The sequence below is a fragment of the Engystomops pustulosus genome, chromosome 4 (assembly GCF_040894005.1).
Source record: "Engystomops pustulosus chromosome 4, aEngPut4.maternal, whole genome shotgun sequence".
Lineage (NCBI taxonomy): Eukaryota > Metazoa > Chordata > Amphibia > Anura > Leptodactylidae > Engystomops > Engystomops pustulosus.
The window spans coordinates 74388056-74405840 of NC_092414.1; the positions used below are offsets into that span (position 1 = coordinate 74388056).

General features: G+C 40.1%; 1 long non-coding RNA gene across 1 annotated transcript; it reads right to left on the bottom strand.

Annotated features, from left to right (window-relative positions):
- Positions 1 to 1665: 1665 nt before the first annotated feature.
- LOC140129010 (uncharacterized) lies at positions 1666 to 17017 on the bottom strand. Its single transcript, XR_011855248.1, has 3 exons — positions 16907 to 17017; positions 4527 to 4593; positions 1666 to 2102 (listed from the first exon to the last, which is right to left on the bottom strand). It is a non-coding gene; the product is annotated as an uncharacterized lncRNA (long non-coding RNA).
- Positions 17018 to 17785: the final 768 nt, after the last annotated feature.

Consider the following 17785-nt stretch of genomic DNA (forward strand, 5'->3'; position numbering starts at 1 on the left):
ATGAACTCCAGCCTTTGATATATGAATTACCTAACTTTTGGACATTACAAATCTAACACCACAAACAAAATAACTGCTGGCTTGCTGTCAAGGGCTGGACATGTCATAGTGCTATGACAACAAATTTATTTCTGCTTAGCGCCTGTAGGATAGTGTGATTTTACGATCACAATGTTATGGTAATATATAAAGATCACAGGAGCTGAGAACTCAGTTTTCAAGTGAAGATTCAATTGCTGCTATTTTTGTCTTGTTTGTCTTTGTCCAGGCTTGTGTACCAGAATATTTACATATTTTGTATATGCTGCTTTTACTTCTTGTTTCTCTATACATGCAAATATAATACATATTATCACACATTTAACATATAATTTACACATGCATTCATACACATACTGTACCTGTACATGTAAATAGGACATATTGCAAACTAGTATCTTTATGAAGACTAGAAGCAGGGAAGAAAGAAGAACGAGTAACTAGAATTTCTCAGCTGTGCAGTGCTGGTGCCTCTACCCATTATTTTTCCTCTCGACTAGGATCTGAATTAAGTTACTCCAGCATAGAAAGAGAGCGGGAAGTGAAATATCCACGGAGTAAGAAGAAGGATACCACTGATGTCACTGGCAGAGAAACACTCAGTAAACATTCAGTATCTCCATGCTAACACGACCTCATGGTATATTCAGCCCTGTCTGTATCTCAATTGTGAACTGCATAACTGTGTAAACTGCTAGAGCTTGTCAGAGGATAAAGTGTTCGCCTCTACTGTCTATGATATCATAGCCCGTCTACCGCTTATATGGCTCCTAATATCTAGATCAGAACAGAATGGGTAGTTTGGCATAATAGCCCAATGTTACCCCTTGTCTAAAACCCAGTTAACTGGGCAAAATGTTTTGAGAGCGTTGTAGAGACATGTCAAGCCGTCAATGATCTCTTACATTAAGGTGCACTAACCAAAAGTAGCCTCTGAGAGCCTTTTAATGTGGCAGAAGACAAGGCAGTTTCTGGTGGCCTTGTCTAATCATAACTCAAGAGTTAGCATTTACATAACTGCTAGAACTATGGGGTACGTTACTTACCCGTCTGACGCAGTTCCCCGAAAGTGCACTGTCCGACGATAATGCACCCCCAATATTCTGCATGTGTCACTTCCCCGCTCAGGTTCACCTTCTTCCTGGAGCATGTAAGTGCTTGGGCATGCGACACAATTTGAATCTTAAATCCCACGCTCAGTCCGAATCAGTCAGATCATCCGACGCCATGCCCCCAAATTTCTGTTGCATGAAAGACAGCGCAGCTGCTCCAAATCTGATAGCGTGCAACACAATCCCCGCGCAGACCCCTGTTTAATACCTGTCACAGCCATGCAAAACCTGAAAACTGTGGAAAGTCTGACGAAAGTGAGCGTGCAGACCCTTAGTAAATAAGCGCCTATATGTCTAGTTTTTCATTAAGCCAAGATTTTATCACTATTTTTAATTTTTTTTCTTCTTGTGAATAGGGAGCGTGTATTACATTATACAGTACATGCCCCTAATTTATGACAGCAGGCTCCACATTAATTTATGGTAGCAGGGGCAGGAATAGAGGTCAACCAGTTTTCTGGCATGAGAGATCATAGATGTGTTGGAGGATGATGACCTTCCTGTGACCACTTCTCTTTTTTAGAAAGTGGTGACCATGATTAAAAAAAATTGCATTTCCACAGAAATTTCTACACAAATGGAGGAGAAAATGATGCAAACCAATGGTTTGGGCATTTTTCTAATCCAAAATGGATAATATACATGTTTCCCAGTGAGTGTATTTTTTCCATACCACTATAAAACATAAATCAGTGTAAAAATAAGTTTGCAAGTTTTCATCGATTCTAAAAGCTACAGATAAGAAAGGTTACATTACAGAATTACACTATTCTAATGCTGACATTCTCTAAATTCATAATAATTCTAATTCATTAATAGTAGTATGTTCTTTGTTCGAAAGATATGTCTGGAGGGTGGATGTTTCACATACAGGAATGTTGCAACCTTCAACATATCTGACAGTAGATTGATTCTTGTTCTCCACTGACTGCATAGCTCCTGGACTGAACACTGAGAAGTACAACACACATTGTTTAAAACACTGTATAATGGGGCACATTTATTAAAATTTTCTTAATGTAAGATAATGCCCAGTTTGACTACAGTCTGTACTGAAGAGACACAACCACGTTGGAACAGCGCTGTTTACAGTTGAGAATCTATTCCTTCTAGAATAGATTTACTGGTTTGGTAAACGACATCATGTCATTGGGCTTCTTGAAAGTCATGCTTGGTGTGGGGCAAGTGCCGGGACCGAGAGCTGCTGGGGGGGCCCACATAGGAGGTGAGGGGGCTGTATGTAAAACGACCATGGGAGGACTGTTTGGTATTCTAAACTATGGAATATTTTAGGGAACTGTTTTAGTTTCTGAATTTTTAATGCCGCCATGTGAGTTTACAGCAAAGGGGCCCACTGAGGTTTTCACCCAGGGGCCTACCTACTTAGACCTGGAACCGACCCTGCTTGGTGTCATAGACTGTAAGATCTTGTGAGCAGGGCCCTCACTCCTATTATTTCATATGACTGTTATTACTTATTATTATACACTGTAATGTCTTATTTTACTTGTATATGTTGCCCAGTGCTGTAAAGCACTATAGAAATATGATGGTAATATATAAATTCAGATTATTATTATTATTATAAGGGGGCTGCCTTTTAATGTAGTGAAAAGAGGCATTGGGGCACATTTACTTACCCATCCACGGAGTTCACCGAAAGTGCATTGTCTGAGTATAATGCACTGTTCCACGATTCACTTAGATCGTGCGCCCAATATCCTGCATGTGTCGCTTCCCCGCTCAGGTCAGGCGGAGTTCTTCTTCTTCATGGTGCATGTAAGTGCATTGTCTTGCGAAACTATTTGAACTTAAATCCTGTGCTCAGTCCAAATCAGTCGTATCTTCCAACAGCACGCCCCCCGGTCTCTGTTGCATGAAAGCCAGCACAGCCGCGACACAATCCGATCACGTGCGACACAATCCCAGCACAGACATTTGCTAAATACCTGTCAAAGCTGCGCAAATCCCGAAAACAGCAAACAGTCCGACGAAAGTGCGATCCGCGACCTTTAGTAAATAAGGCCCATTGTGTTCCTTGTCCCACCCTGGAAAACATATTTGCATATTTCCCACAGTTTGACTAGATAGTCTTATAATGCACCAGGTTTATCAAAGTGTCTGATACTGAATGACATATCTTGTGTTCTATAATTCTAACTTTACACTTATTATTTATTGTCTTAATTTGCACCAGAAAATATTCAAACTTGTTGCATGTTTGCAAACTTTTGCTGTGATAACTTTGGTCACACCACTTTTGTGGGAAAAAAGTGTCAGTGATACATATTACAACTAGAGCAGCTGGTCCAAGGATTAGAATGCACTAGAAATGATAGTTTAATAAACAGAAACACAGAAACTGATGATGTATCAATTTATTATCTAATATTTCTCAAATATATACTTATCTTTTGACCTTCCATACTCTGTATTATTTAGACCCTTATTATACCTGATAATAAATACTACATAAGCATAGCATTATGGAAGTTCTGTATTTTCCTTCAGTATCTACATTCCAATTTGTACTTCTGTAACGGAAGAAGCCTAAGAACTTATAGTTGTATGTTTTATTGCAAATTTTCACTGCAGTAAGGTACAGAGATATGTACCCTGAATCTGCTGCAATAACTAATGTTCTGCAAAGCTCAGACTGTAATATCCTTTACAGATGTCTCATGACCACATGCAACATTGGAAGTGACTCATTGATGTCTTTGGTGAGTATCTTGGCATACTCTGTGCATATTCGGAGGTGTGAAAAATTGTGACATCGTGTTTTTATCTATTGTAATGATGAGAGAGTTGTATCATCTATTGTAATCCTTCTGTGACGTAAATGAGATGTCAACCCTATTATTAAGCCCAGTGGCCAAAAAGATGGGCCAACACCATTAAAGATGAGGGTAGTGGTAAATATACAATGAGGCACATTTACTAAGTGTTTGCGCCACTTTTCTGTTGGACTTTGCACGTTCATTTAGGTGTAAACTGCTTGCACAGGTATTTAAGAAGTGTCCGCGCCACAAATGTGTCACACGTGACCCTTTTGTGGTGCAGCTGCTCTAGCCACCATGTGACACAAAGTCGGGGGCAAAGTGCAAAGTCTGTCGCACACCCCATGTTAAAGGTGCACCACAAAAAAGTTGGTGAACTCTGCTGCCCATGCAGGGAAGTGACAGATTCATGATTTCTGGGGCACGCTCTCAATGAATGTGTCGCACCAAGCATTATACACAGGCACAGCACTTTTAGTGCAGTTTCCCACATTCTTAGTAAATGTGCCCGTGTTTGTTTCCTTTTTCACATTAAGAAATGGCATATGTTTTTTAGTAGATTACATAACTTTAAATGTCACATGTGAAAACTTACCAAGGCGTGTCATTATTTTTTCACATAACTCAGTTTCAATTGGTCTCTTGCATCCAGGTTAATAGAACTGTAAATGAAAGAGGTGGTGATGTTAGGTCAGGCACTTGTTTAGTTTATGGGTTAGAGAGAGGCCGAATGTCCCGGATTTTATTTCAGGAATGCTGGTATGTATACATAAGATATAATTAATGCTAAAATCAACACATTACTCAGAATATTTAGAACAGACATTCTGCCAGGTTATACTTTCTTATCACAAGACAAACCTTACAAATGACCATGTAATAAAGCATTAAAGCACCAATATCTGTAACCCCTTGTATCGATTCCCATCAGCGGCTCTGAGTGATCCTATATGTGATGCCTTAGCTGTAAACTAATCATCACGTAGCATACATAGCATTATAGGTACTTGATACTAATGGTTAAAGACCATTTTATAGTCCCTATAGTAAAAGCATATGATAATGTGTGTTAAATTATGCAGAAAGAGAATACCGCACTCTCTACTTATTCAGACACTGGCACAGCCATGTTGTGTGGGATCCATGCTTGGTTCATCTTAATGAACGTGAGGATGTCCACATTAACTGTGGATAGGCAGATCCTCTTATTGGTATTGATATAACTAGTGGTGCTGAAAATGTGCAACAACACACTTGCTGCAGGGCTGCAGACGTGGAGAGCCTTTGTTTGCTCTGGTGCGCTGCAGTAATTGTCTACCCTGGAGTCTCTCTTTTTTATTATGGTCTGCTCTGTGGTCTTTATTTTTATAACTGTGTACTCTGGTGTACTTTTACCTGTTCTGGGGACTCCACTATTATTATCTGCTCTGGGGTTTTCACTATCATTGTATACTCATGTGTCTCTATTGTTATTGAAAAAAATGTCCCGGAACTGTGTTAAGAACGCCATAATTTTATTCAATTTATTTAAGAAGACATATTCACTACAAGAACAATACTGCTTACGCTTTCCAGGCTTTATATGGCCCTTAGTCAAAGCATATCATTAAATTATGGAGTTTTAACTACAGTGCCTGGACATTGCTCGTTTTTGCAGTGAAATCAGCTTTCTGCAGTTCAAGCAGGCTTCTCCCAGAGCATTCTGGAGCCAAACAATAGCTGAGGAAATCGGAACACACGTGGAAAGGGTGAGCTGTCTCTAAAACTTGTTTGGTAATTGCACTCCATTATTATTGTGTGTTCTGAATGCAATATTTGGTTGCTTGGGTGGTTTATTGGTTTATTTATTATTGTACTGTGGTATTCATATTTTCGGGGATGGCATTTTGTGCTGTACTGTAGTTGTTGGTACACCTACAGTGCTGGTTACTGGAGCAGCCCCTTGAGCAGTATGATAATACAGATCTCAGACCCCTGGTTTAACCTGTCACATATGAAAAAAGCCAGGGCCACATCTACCATGAGGCAGAGCTCCAAACCGTCCCGGTTTGGCCGGGACAGTCACGTTTTTTTATACCTCTGCCCTGCGTCACGGGCAGCTGTGAGATTGTCCCGGATATTCCCTCCAGGTCCTGCACTTGCTGGGGCTGTCCCGGCTCTGTGTCCTGCATAGTAAATACTTTCATAGCCAGAACCTGCTATACTGAATGGCTTGTACAGACATTGGGCAGGGAATCCTTTTGAGAGAAGTGTCGGGTTAGCGGAGAGCAGGGACCACATCATCAGGTTCAGATCAGCATCTGTCCATATATGGTCTCCTAGGGCCTCCCCAGACACAAGCTCTTTTTTAATTCAATAAATTTATGCCAAGCCCAGGATTCAAACCACAGACCTTCTGCAATAGAGATAGCTGCCTTTACCCACTAGGATATAAGGAGGCTCTGGGGATGTCAGTGAGAAGAATTTTTTGTAAATAAGAGTTTCACTGTTTCATTGTGACACAATGATACATAGAGAGGGATCTTCTCAGAGATTATTATTGAGATTATTATTATTGAGATTGAGATTATTATTATTATTGAGATTGAGATTATTATTGAGATTATTATTGAGATTATTATTATTATTATTGAGATTATTATTGAGATTATTATTATTATTATTATTATTGAGATTATTATTATGATTATTATTATGATGATGATGATTATTATTATTATTATTATTATTATTATTATTATTATTATTGGGATGATTATTATTATTGAGATGATTATTGTTATTATGATTATGATTATTATGATTATTATTATGATTATTATGATTATTGAGATTATTATTGAGATTATTATTGAGATTATTATTGAGATTATTATTATTATTATTATGTTAGTCTTCATGATAATAATAATAAAAATAATAATAATAATAGCCGTCTTGATAATTACAATAGTAATCTCTGAGAAGATGTATCTCTATACATGGAGAGTGCATGGAGCCTGTGTCACTGTGTAACAGTAAAAGACTTAGTCACATAAAAACCTTCCATCTAAAACCACTGGGCCAATAGCCTAGTGCTGTGATGGACTTTTGGAGACAGAGTGCCCAAGCGACAACCAAAACCCACTTATATGTTGCAAAGTGCCAACATGACAATTTAAGCAGTAACTTATTGATCCCAGCTGCATCACAGGTTTTAATCATATTAGCGTCCTGAGTTCACCAATACGATAGAAAGATTATGGAGAAATTTGGATTGTAGCTTCCCTCCAGTGTCGCCTGAAGAGGAAGAATCAGGGGACCCAGAGGAGGAGCTCCAATGGCAATCCATATCTATCCACACCTTCTCACTCCTCCTGTAGTGCTGGCAGCCAAGGATGTTGCTTTAAAATAGCGCTGAGCTTGGTGCGGCCTGGGCTGTATTGTATCACAGGAGAAAGCCTTGAGTCCGAGCTGGCAAACTCTTTGTTGGGGTGAAGGCCTGGGTGCCCACAGAAAGGGCTCCGAGTGTCACCTCTGGCACCCGTGCCATAGGTGCGCCGCCACTGGCCTAGTGGATAGAGACTCCATTTCTGTTGCAAGTTGAGTGTAGATTCTGGAGTTCAAATCCCAAGATGAGCAAATTTATTTTTTATTATTATGGTGATGATTATTATTATTATGAAGATGATTATTAGTAATAATCATTTGGGGCATGGCCAGGGCGTGATTAGGGGTGTGGCTTAGGGGGAATCACCGCTACGCGTGCCGCCATTTTGTCCCTCTTTCTCTTCCGGAAATGTTGGGAGGTATGCATGAGGTAGGATGAAAATGTTGCTTCAGGTGGCAGGCGCAAAGGCCAAATAGGGCATCTCCCCAAATCATCATGGATGGGGCTGTTTATGGGGCTCTTCTATATAATTAAATGGGGAGGATGGATCTGCATTTGAGAGCTGAATATTGATTGGACGAGGAAGGGGGGCTGGTACAGTATATAACGAAACTTATGGTTGGGAAAAAATTGTATATTGAAGCCAGAATTTAATTGTGAGGCTTTATATAAACGAATTAGGATTTTGTTGTCTGTACGATCCTATCATATACTGCCATACTACTGTATGGCAGTATATGGGGATTTTACTCCTCATACATTCCAATGTGCTGATAGCACATTGTAATGCATGGGTTAACCTGAAGTAGACTCGGGTCTTCATGAGACCCGAGGCTACCATGGCGACGGATCGCCGCTCGCCGATGACGTCACGGGGAGCGGCGATCCTCGAAAATATGGCGGCGCCCACGCGTCGCCATCTTTTTGACACCGCTGGCAGCTTTGATAGTGGCGATCAGCGAGTTAACACCCGCGATCGGTGCTGGCACCGATCGCGGGTGTTACCGGTAAGCCTTTGCTGCAATATGCCGACCCGTGACGTGCTATTATGTCACGGGTCGTGAACGGATTAAATTCATGTTATCTGGCTCCCTGCCAGCAGCATGTGGTGAGTCCCAGGGGGAGGGAGCAGCTGTAGCATGTGGGTGCTTGTGTCAGTCACCTCTCCTCCAAACTCATTGAGCTTCCTATCATGTGCATTGAGCAGGCAGGGGAGGGAGTGGGATGGGGTGGAGTCAGGTCCGCATCTGCAATAAGGCGAGATAAGAATCTCGTATCAGACGGCAGATGCCCGAGCCCTGATGGGGGCAGCAGCCTGAGCATGTGTAATGTCGGTGATTCGGGCGCCCATTGCCGCCCGAATCACTCACCAGGAAAGTAATTGCGTCTGTTTCTTTAAGAACACAGAGGTGATTAACCCCAGCGCTCTGCGCCGTAGCTGTACTGCGCTGAGTCCCGCGAATAGCGCTCAGCGCAGTACAGCTACTGCGCAGAGACTATGCCAGTTCAGCTCTGCACAGGAGCCGAACCGGCATCGGAGGTCGCGGGATGTCAGCGGGTGTTTAACCTGTTAAATGCCGCGGTCAACGCTACCGTGGCATTTAACATGCCTTCCAGGGGTCTTTACCCCATGACCAGCGCCCCCGCGCCGTTTTCGGGGGCACCGATCACTGCTATGGCACCTCTCGGGACCCCAGAGAAGCCTGAAGGCAGTGCCTTTAAGATGCCGTCTGTGACGTGAGTGTACATGAGTATTGCAGAGTATTATCATGAACAAGCAATCAGATGATTGCTTGTTCATGTCCCATGGTGGATCAAGTAAAAAATGTAAAACAAAATGTTTTTCAATAAAAAATAATAGATAAATAAATAAATTATAGATTTTTCCCCACATTAGGGTTTTATTTGGAAAATTTAGTAAAACATAAGAAAAAATATTCATGTTTGGTATCACCGTAATCGTATCGACCGATAGAATAAAGATAACATGATTATTAGGCTATACAGTGAACACGAAAAAATAAAAAAGTAAAAAATCCAGTACAGAATTGATGCTTTTCTACTCATGACCTCAAAAAAAGTTACTAAATTTTCAACAATAGGTGATACCAACCCCAAAATGGTAACACTGGAAAAAGCATCTCATCCCGCAAAAAAAATGCCTTCACATGGCCCAAATAACGGAAAAGCAAAAATTTTATAGCCTTCAAAAAGGGCCAATGAGGAAACTAAAATCCTGGCAGCTGCAGGGCTGCTTCCCTTCTGCGCCTTGCTGTGCGCCCAAAAAACAAGTAACGGCCACATGTGGGGGGTCTTTGCACTCAGGAGAAATTGTAGAACAAATTTTATGGTGGGTTTTCTCTTTTTATCTTTTGCAAATGTGTAAATTTTAGGGCTAAATGAACCTATAACCGACAAAATTTGACCATTGTAAATTTCACCGCCATTTTGATTCAATTACTATGAAGATCTCAAGGGGTTAACAATCTTCATAAATGCTGTTTCTGATAGCTTGAGGGGTGCAGATTTGAAAATGGGTTGGTTATATAGGGTGGTTTTAATGCTAAATATGTAAAATTTAATTTCAAACAGTATTCATCCCCAAAATAGTCAGTTCTGAAAATACGGAAAATCGCTATTCGATTTGTAAGCCGCGTAACGTCAAAATAAATTTTTCCAGACAATTCAAAAATTATGAAAAAGTAAAGTAGACATATGGGAAATGTTATTTGGCAAGTTATTTAGGTGGTAAATCGATCTGCCTGAAAACGCGGTGATTTTGAATTTCGAAAATGGCAAATTTTTCTAAAAATTCATCATTTTTTTTGTAAATAAACGCAAAACTTATCAGCCAAAATTTACCACTAAAATGAAGTACAACATGTGGGGAAAAAACAATCTCAGAATCGCTTTGATAAGTAACAGTGTTCAAAAGTTATAACCATATAAAGAGATGCAGGTCAGAATCCAAAAAATGGGACTGAACCTTAAGCTACAAAATGGCTGCGTCCTTAAGGGGTTAATATACAGAGTGGCAATGGGATGGGGGGGGGGGCATGGTGCGTATACACGCTATGATGTAACAGCGTGCACCACAAGGATATCCTTGCACTGCATCATGAATGCATAATACCACCAGTCCATGACTGCTACAATTACCACTACATCATGACTGAACAATATCACCACACCATAACCGCTACCTTTACCACTGCATCATGACTGAATAATATCACCACACCATGACCGCTACCATTACCACTACATCATGACTGAATAATATCACCACACCATGACCGCTACCATTACCACTACATCATGACTAAACAATATCACCACACCATAACCGCTTTCTTTACCACTGCAGCATGACTGAATAATAACAGCACACCATGACCGCTACCATTACCACTACATCATGACTGAACAATATTACCACACCATAACCGCTTCCTTTACCACTGCATCATGACTGAATAATAACAGCACACCATAACCGCTTCCTTTACCACTGCATCATGACTGAATAATACCAAACAATCTCCAGTCCTGAGGAGGTGTAGGCAAAAGTTTAGAATGGGGTTGGAGACGATTAAGGCACAAAAACCAACAGATAAAAACCCAGATGAAAGCAAAAAAAAAAGCTAAAAAGACAAATGCACAAATGTCCTGACTAAAGATAAATGGGGCTGCCTGTGTCAGACAGAAAGCGAACGCACAGGTCCCACACTCCATGGTATCTGCGTCTTAAAGACACACATACAATATATTGTATGCTTATCAGTATGAGGCTTGCTAATATCATTTAGCATGCACTGTACTTAGAGAGGCTGATACCTATGGGTCCATAAGCCCCCTCAAACCAAAGGTCCCATATAAGCTGCATGGCCTGTTTCCTGCACCAGTCCACCCTTGAATGTCGGTCACAGTGTTCACCTCAGGCGGCAAAAAAGCTTGAATCAGCTGTGAAAGCGGCACACTCTGTATAATATTTGGGACCTTTGGCCTAGATTGCAATATTTTGTTTGCTATATTTTAATATTCTATAACTAATTATTAAGGATAATACAGATTGCAGATACATCAATTTATCTTAGCAATTTATCTTATCTTATGTTATAGTCTCCTGACTTCAATGCTGAAAGTTCTTTTCTGACTCAATGGTGCACACTGACTTACCTGGTCCTGTCACGATCCCCGAGGTGCGTTGTCCAACGAGGATGAAGTTCAGCGCGATTCACTAAGATCGTGCGCCCGATATCCTGCATGTGTCGCTTCCTCGCTGAGGTCTGCCGGAGTCCACCTTCTATGTCCCAGTGTATGTGAGCATATGTCTTGCGACACAATTTAGATTTTAAATCCCACTCTTAGTCCAAATCAGTGGGTTTGTCCGCACAAAAATGTTTATGGTCGACAGGGCACACCGTACACCAACTAGACCCCCCCCTATAGGAGGCAGATCAAGGAATATTTTGGTGAGACTCCTCTCCCCAAGAGACAGAGATAATATACTGAGAAGTATAAGATCTTTACCCCCATTACAATACAACAACAACCCAATTATGATTTTTCCAGATTATCCGCAAGATATCCAAAAAAAAAAGAATGAGTTTTACGGGTATTAAAAAAAGGCTACGGGAGAAAGGGATAGTCTACTCATTAATGTATCCAGCAAAATTAAAAATTGTGTATGAGGACAAGTCTAATTTTTTTGAAAATGCGGAGGAGGTAAATGAGTGGATAGAGAAAGTTTTGAAAATTTAAAATTATTGTACTGGTAGTTTCACTCTGGCGCTGGAAATGCTCCAGGAAGAGTCTAGGGATGATTAACCCTGGACAGGGGTTTAGGGGAAGGTGGGGAAGGGGTGGGATCAAGTGGTTGACGATAAAACTATACTTTGGGAAACATGGGATTGGAATAATTCAATTTACTGGTAATCATGATTAAAATCATTTCTTGGAATGTGAGGGGGCTAAATGACAAATTAAAAAGAAAGGCAATCTTTGATTTGTGCGGGTCATATCGCCCAGAGGTGATCTGCTTTCAGGAAACACATCTAGTAGCGGATACATGTAAAACTCTAAGTAAGGCCTGGATCAGCCGATATTATAATTCAACTTTCTCCTCGTACGCTCGCGGTGTGAGCATTCTGATCCATAAAAAGATGTGTTTCCGGGAACTGGATGTTAAAATAGATCCCTTTGGTAGGTACATTATTCTACACGCCATATTAAATGGAATAAGATTAGTACTAGTAGGCCTATATCTCCCGCCAACAGATCGACTGGAAGTTCTAGTTAAGATAGCCAAAAAAGTTGAAACGTTTGATAATGCCCCCGTCTTTTGGATGGGAGATTTTAACCACGTATATAACGAAGGGCTGGATAGAAATAACCGATCTCCCACCAAGACAATTACGGTTTTCGGTAGAATGATGACAGAACTGGGTCTCTTAGACATATGGAGGGAAAGAAATCCGAAGAGAAAGGCTTATACATGCTACTCAAAGTCTTCAAATTCTCTATCTAGAATCGATCTCATACTGGGGAACGAGACAGGAAGTGAACTAACGGAAAAAATTGATATGGGAGCAAGAGGTCTCTCTGATCATATACCAATTTGGTTCACAGTAAGGGAAAGTAAAGTGGCTGGCCTGGTGTTTTACAAGATCAAGCCCTTTTGGTTTGACCTGGTAAAAAATAACCAAGATGTGCTTATAAATATACAATTCTTTGTGGAACAGAATATAGATTCTCAAGATATTGGTACTGTTTGGGATGCCTTAAAAGCATATTTGAGAGGACTGGTGAAGGACCAGATCAGCCGCTTTAAAAAAGGGAAAAAAAAAAATCTGGAAGAAGTCCAAGAGAGAACGATAGCCCTGGAAAGGGAATATATCGATAACCCCACAGATGAGAATAAAAAGCTTTGGTTGGAGGCACAGCATTGCCTGGAAAGATACTGCACAGAAAAAGCTGTTAGGGACAATGCAATCCAAAATCAGAAATCAATCTTAGGGCAATATATCTCAACGAAGAGATTGGCGAACCTGGTGAAAAGACAAGATGGGAACAATACCATTAGGGCAATTAGAGGAAAACAGGGCACTTTAGTCACATCTCAGGAAGAAATCAGGGAAGAATTTAAACAGTTTTTTGAATCTCTTTACACATCGGAAAGAGGAAACGATCTAGAGGAAATTAAAGAAAGTTTGATGGGAATAACGATCCCCCGGTTGTCCCGCGAGGAAGTAAATTCACTAGACCAGCCAATCACGTTAGAAGAATTATCAGTCGCTCTCAGAAACATGCCAAAGGGTAAAGCGGTGGGCACAGACGGGATTCCGCCGGAGGTAATGAATCAATATGCCGAAGTTCTATTACCCCTATTGCTGAGGGTTTATAACCACTCTTTTTTTAAGGGCCAATTACCAGAATCCATGAGAGAGGCAATTATCATTTTAATCCGTAAGGATGGAAAGGACCCACTGGACCTAGACGCTTACAGACCGATCTCCCTGCTGAACACCGACTATAAGCTATTAGCAAAAATTTTAGCATCAAGGCTACTGAAAGTAGTCAGAACAATAGTACATGATGATCAGTCGGGGTTCATGCCGGGGAGGTCGGTCCGGGACAATATACTGCGTCTATGGTGGAGCATTCAAACACCGAGCGACTCAGTGGGGGAGCGGGTGGTGGTCGCGCTCGACGCGGTCAAAGCATTTGACCGCGTCGAGTGGGACTTCATCTGGCTCACCTTAGAAAGAATGGGTTTTGGACCCCAGTTCATTAACTGGGTGAAGATTCTCTATAGTGGGGTATCAGCAAGAGTGAGCGTAAATGGGAGAGCTTCAGCATCATGGCGGCTACAAAGGGGTACGAGACAGGGATGCCCCCTCTCCCCACTATTGTTCGCATTAGCACTAGAACCCCTAGCATGTGCAATAAGATCCTCCAACCAAATAAAAGGATTTAAGTGGGGTGGTAGAGAATTAAAGGTCCAATTGTACGCTGATGACATGCTGATATATCTAGATAATGGGGGAGAAGGTATTAAAGAGATTATCACGTTAATAAAAAAACATGGCAATTTATCGGGCATTCGTATCAACTGGAACAAATCTGCATGCTTGTGCCTAGACAGCTCCCTCGGTAAAACGGTCGACCAACTTCCCGTAGTTGAGAACATGAGATATTTGGGGGTAATAGTAAGTAAAAACCTAGATGATTATATCTCCCTTAATATTCACCCTTTAATTCACAAAATAAGACAGAAAGTACTGGTATGGAGAAAAATGAATTTACCCATGGCAGCCAGACTAGTTTTATTTAAGATGATTATTTTGCCCCAAATCCTTTTTAAGTATCAAAACAGTCCAGTAGTTATACCAAATAAATATAGTAAAATAATGAATGCACTACTAAGGGAACTTGTATGGGACGGGAATAGAGCACGTATAGCTTTAGAGAAACTATACCCACAAATAGACAAAGGAGGACTAGCTCTTCCCGACTTATCATCATATTTTATAGCAGCACAGTGGCAAAATTTACTAGATAACGACACCTTTCTGACAAAACATATAATAGGGGAAAAACACAAAATTTTGGAGATTTACAACACATGGTCACTATTAGAAACGGGGGTTTTTAGGAATAAAGAATTTAAATCACAATATCCTATATTAAAATTAATGCAATGGGTATGGGAAAGTACTAAGGATAAGATGCAATATAAGGGTTATCTGGACATATCACCTTTGTGGGGTTTCACAAAAAGAAATTTAAAACCACAAGAATATGCTAAATTCTGGATTGGGAAAGGGGTCCTGTTCCACAGTCAAGTAATGAAACAAGGAGCATTGAAATCCTTTGAAGAGCTGACTGTGGAGTTTAATCTAAATAAAAGAGACTGGTATGCTTATATACAACTTAGTAGTGCGTATAAAGAATTTTCTAACAGGGAAAAACCCACTTTAGAGGATCATCCACTAAAGTTCTGCTTAAATCGTGAAGTAAATAGAAAAGGTCTAATGGCACGTGTATATAAATCACTCATGGGAAATCAAACTTCGCCCCCGGTTAAAGAGAGATATATGCAATGGAAAAAAGAGATTCCAGAATTATCAATTGAAATATGGGTTGATGCTCTTGCAATGGTCAAACGCAGTACTAAAAATATGTCTCATATAATTTCGCAGATATTCATTTTACACGGTGTTCATTATACGCCAAAACGACTGAATCAATTTAAAAAAAATAATAAAGAAGAAAAATGCCCAAAATGTAATCTGTTTGATGCAGATCTGATACATATGCTCTGGCGGTGCCCGAAATTACATTTATATTGGAGTGAAGTTATAGGAAGGCTAGAGACAATATTTAATTGTAACATCCCGACAACCGAAAGCGTATGTATTCTGGGATCAAAAATGGGAGTGATAGGCACCCCGGATACAGTGATGTATATAATGAAGGGCTTATTACTAGCTAGAAAAGTAATTCTATTTAAATGGAAAAGTAAAGGATCCCCCAAATTGCAGGAGTGGGAAAGTAGAATGGACTTATTATTATACGCTGAACAACAGGAAGGAAGAGGCAAAAGCTTGGAACCTGAAAAAATAAGGAAAGTATGGTTTGAAAGACCAGGTATAAAATAAACGAAAGAAAACAATTTAAAAAAAAAAAAAAAAAAAAAAACGTGTGTTATATGAAATGCTAAAAACCAAAGATCTAGGAGCATCTTTACCATCTTATCGAAGAGCCCCAATTATATATGTAGTCTCAACTATAAATGTAATTTCTAAATCTGTTTATCGTCAACCACTTGGGGAAGGGGAGGGTAGGGGTGGGTATTGGTAATGGAAAATATTATATAATCACGATTGTAACTATGAATGATGTAATTTGTTAACCATGTCAAAAAACACAATTGTGTATGCGATTATATTTTTTATGTAAAGGAAATTGTGTAAAATAAAAATTCATAAAAAAAAGGGTTTGTCCGACAGCCATGCCCCACGATTTGTGTCGCATGAAAGTCGTCGCGATTGCGCCAAAATCCGATTGCGTGCGCCAAAAACCCCTGTTAAATGCGGCGCTAATCGGAAATAGTTGGGAAACCCGACGGAAATGCGGTGTGTGGACCCCTAGTAAATGTGCCCCAATATCTACACAAAGCGCATCATTGGTATTGACATTATAGTATAATGATTTTCTTGTTTACAACCAAGCCTCTTAAAGGTGGTCATATATTAAGTGTAGAAAGTTTTTGCTAATGCATGGCATAGCAACGATACTTTCGAACTGAAATATATATATGTATATTTTCAATACATACTGTAGTATTTGTAAGATTTCCAAAGGTCTTGAAGTCTTGACAGCTCAACTTATGGAATCTGTATTCATACAAACTCTCAGCATTGTGCTGATTCCAGTAATAGAGATTAGAAGGGGAATGCATTAACTCAAGTGCCTGCATCTGCTTCCTACAAAAACAAAGTGCTTCCTTCCATCCTTTAACCTTAAACTTGGCCCCAAGGTTATTATATAATCACTCCAGTCAATGGTTATCTCAGTCTAAAAAACTATGTCATACTCACTTCTGGGATTCAAATTGGGGCACTTGTATCTTAGTTTTTGCTTTGGCATCCTGGCTTTTTCATCTTTTCTTGCTTTACTGCTGGCCTGATGTGTCATAGGAGTTTTTCCATTTTAAGTTTAGGTCTGAATTTAGGTCTTCAATGAAATTGCAACTATTTCAACAAAAGTCGCAAAAAGTCCCTAAATGAACAAACAGCTCTAAGCTATTTCCTAAGCCTGGCAAGACAAATTGTGACAAATCTGAGAAGTCGCTAGTTCCACATCTAAGTGATAACTCATGGAACACTAGACTACTTTGAGGAAGACACACAAAACATGTCACAAAAGTGCACATGCTTCATGAAAGGTCACAAATAAAAGTCAAGCTAAAACAAAGGAACATGTGTTGTACTGACATCTTAAAGGGGTATTCCGGGAATATGAACGTCTGACACAAAAACCCATGATGATATAAATAAATGAATACAACAATACTCAATGTCATTAGTCACAAAAGGGAGCATAAATAGTTTGATTTTATGATTTACAAAATATATAGCCTCTCTAAAGTAGGTGGAGTTATCACTAAGATGGCCGCCACTGGAAACGACAAGTTCCATGATCCGTTAGTTCTCAGTAACTCCTCCTCCCTCTTATGCTCTGCTAACAGTGATGATATAACAGGTTTTCTTGCTCTGTTACCATAGTAATGATGTGTAACTGCCATCACCAAAACACTGACCATACTGGATGCACTGCAACCAACCGACTACAGCCAAACATAGTGATGATCACATGACCCTGCCCAGGCAGGTACAGGACATGTGATGTGGACATGTGACCAGCGGCCATCTTCTTTTCTGCGACGAACCGCGCAGAGGAAATTAACGGATTGATTA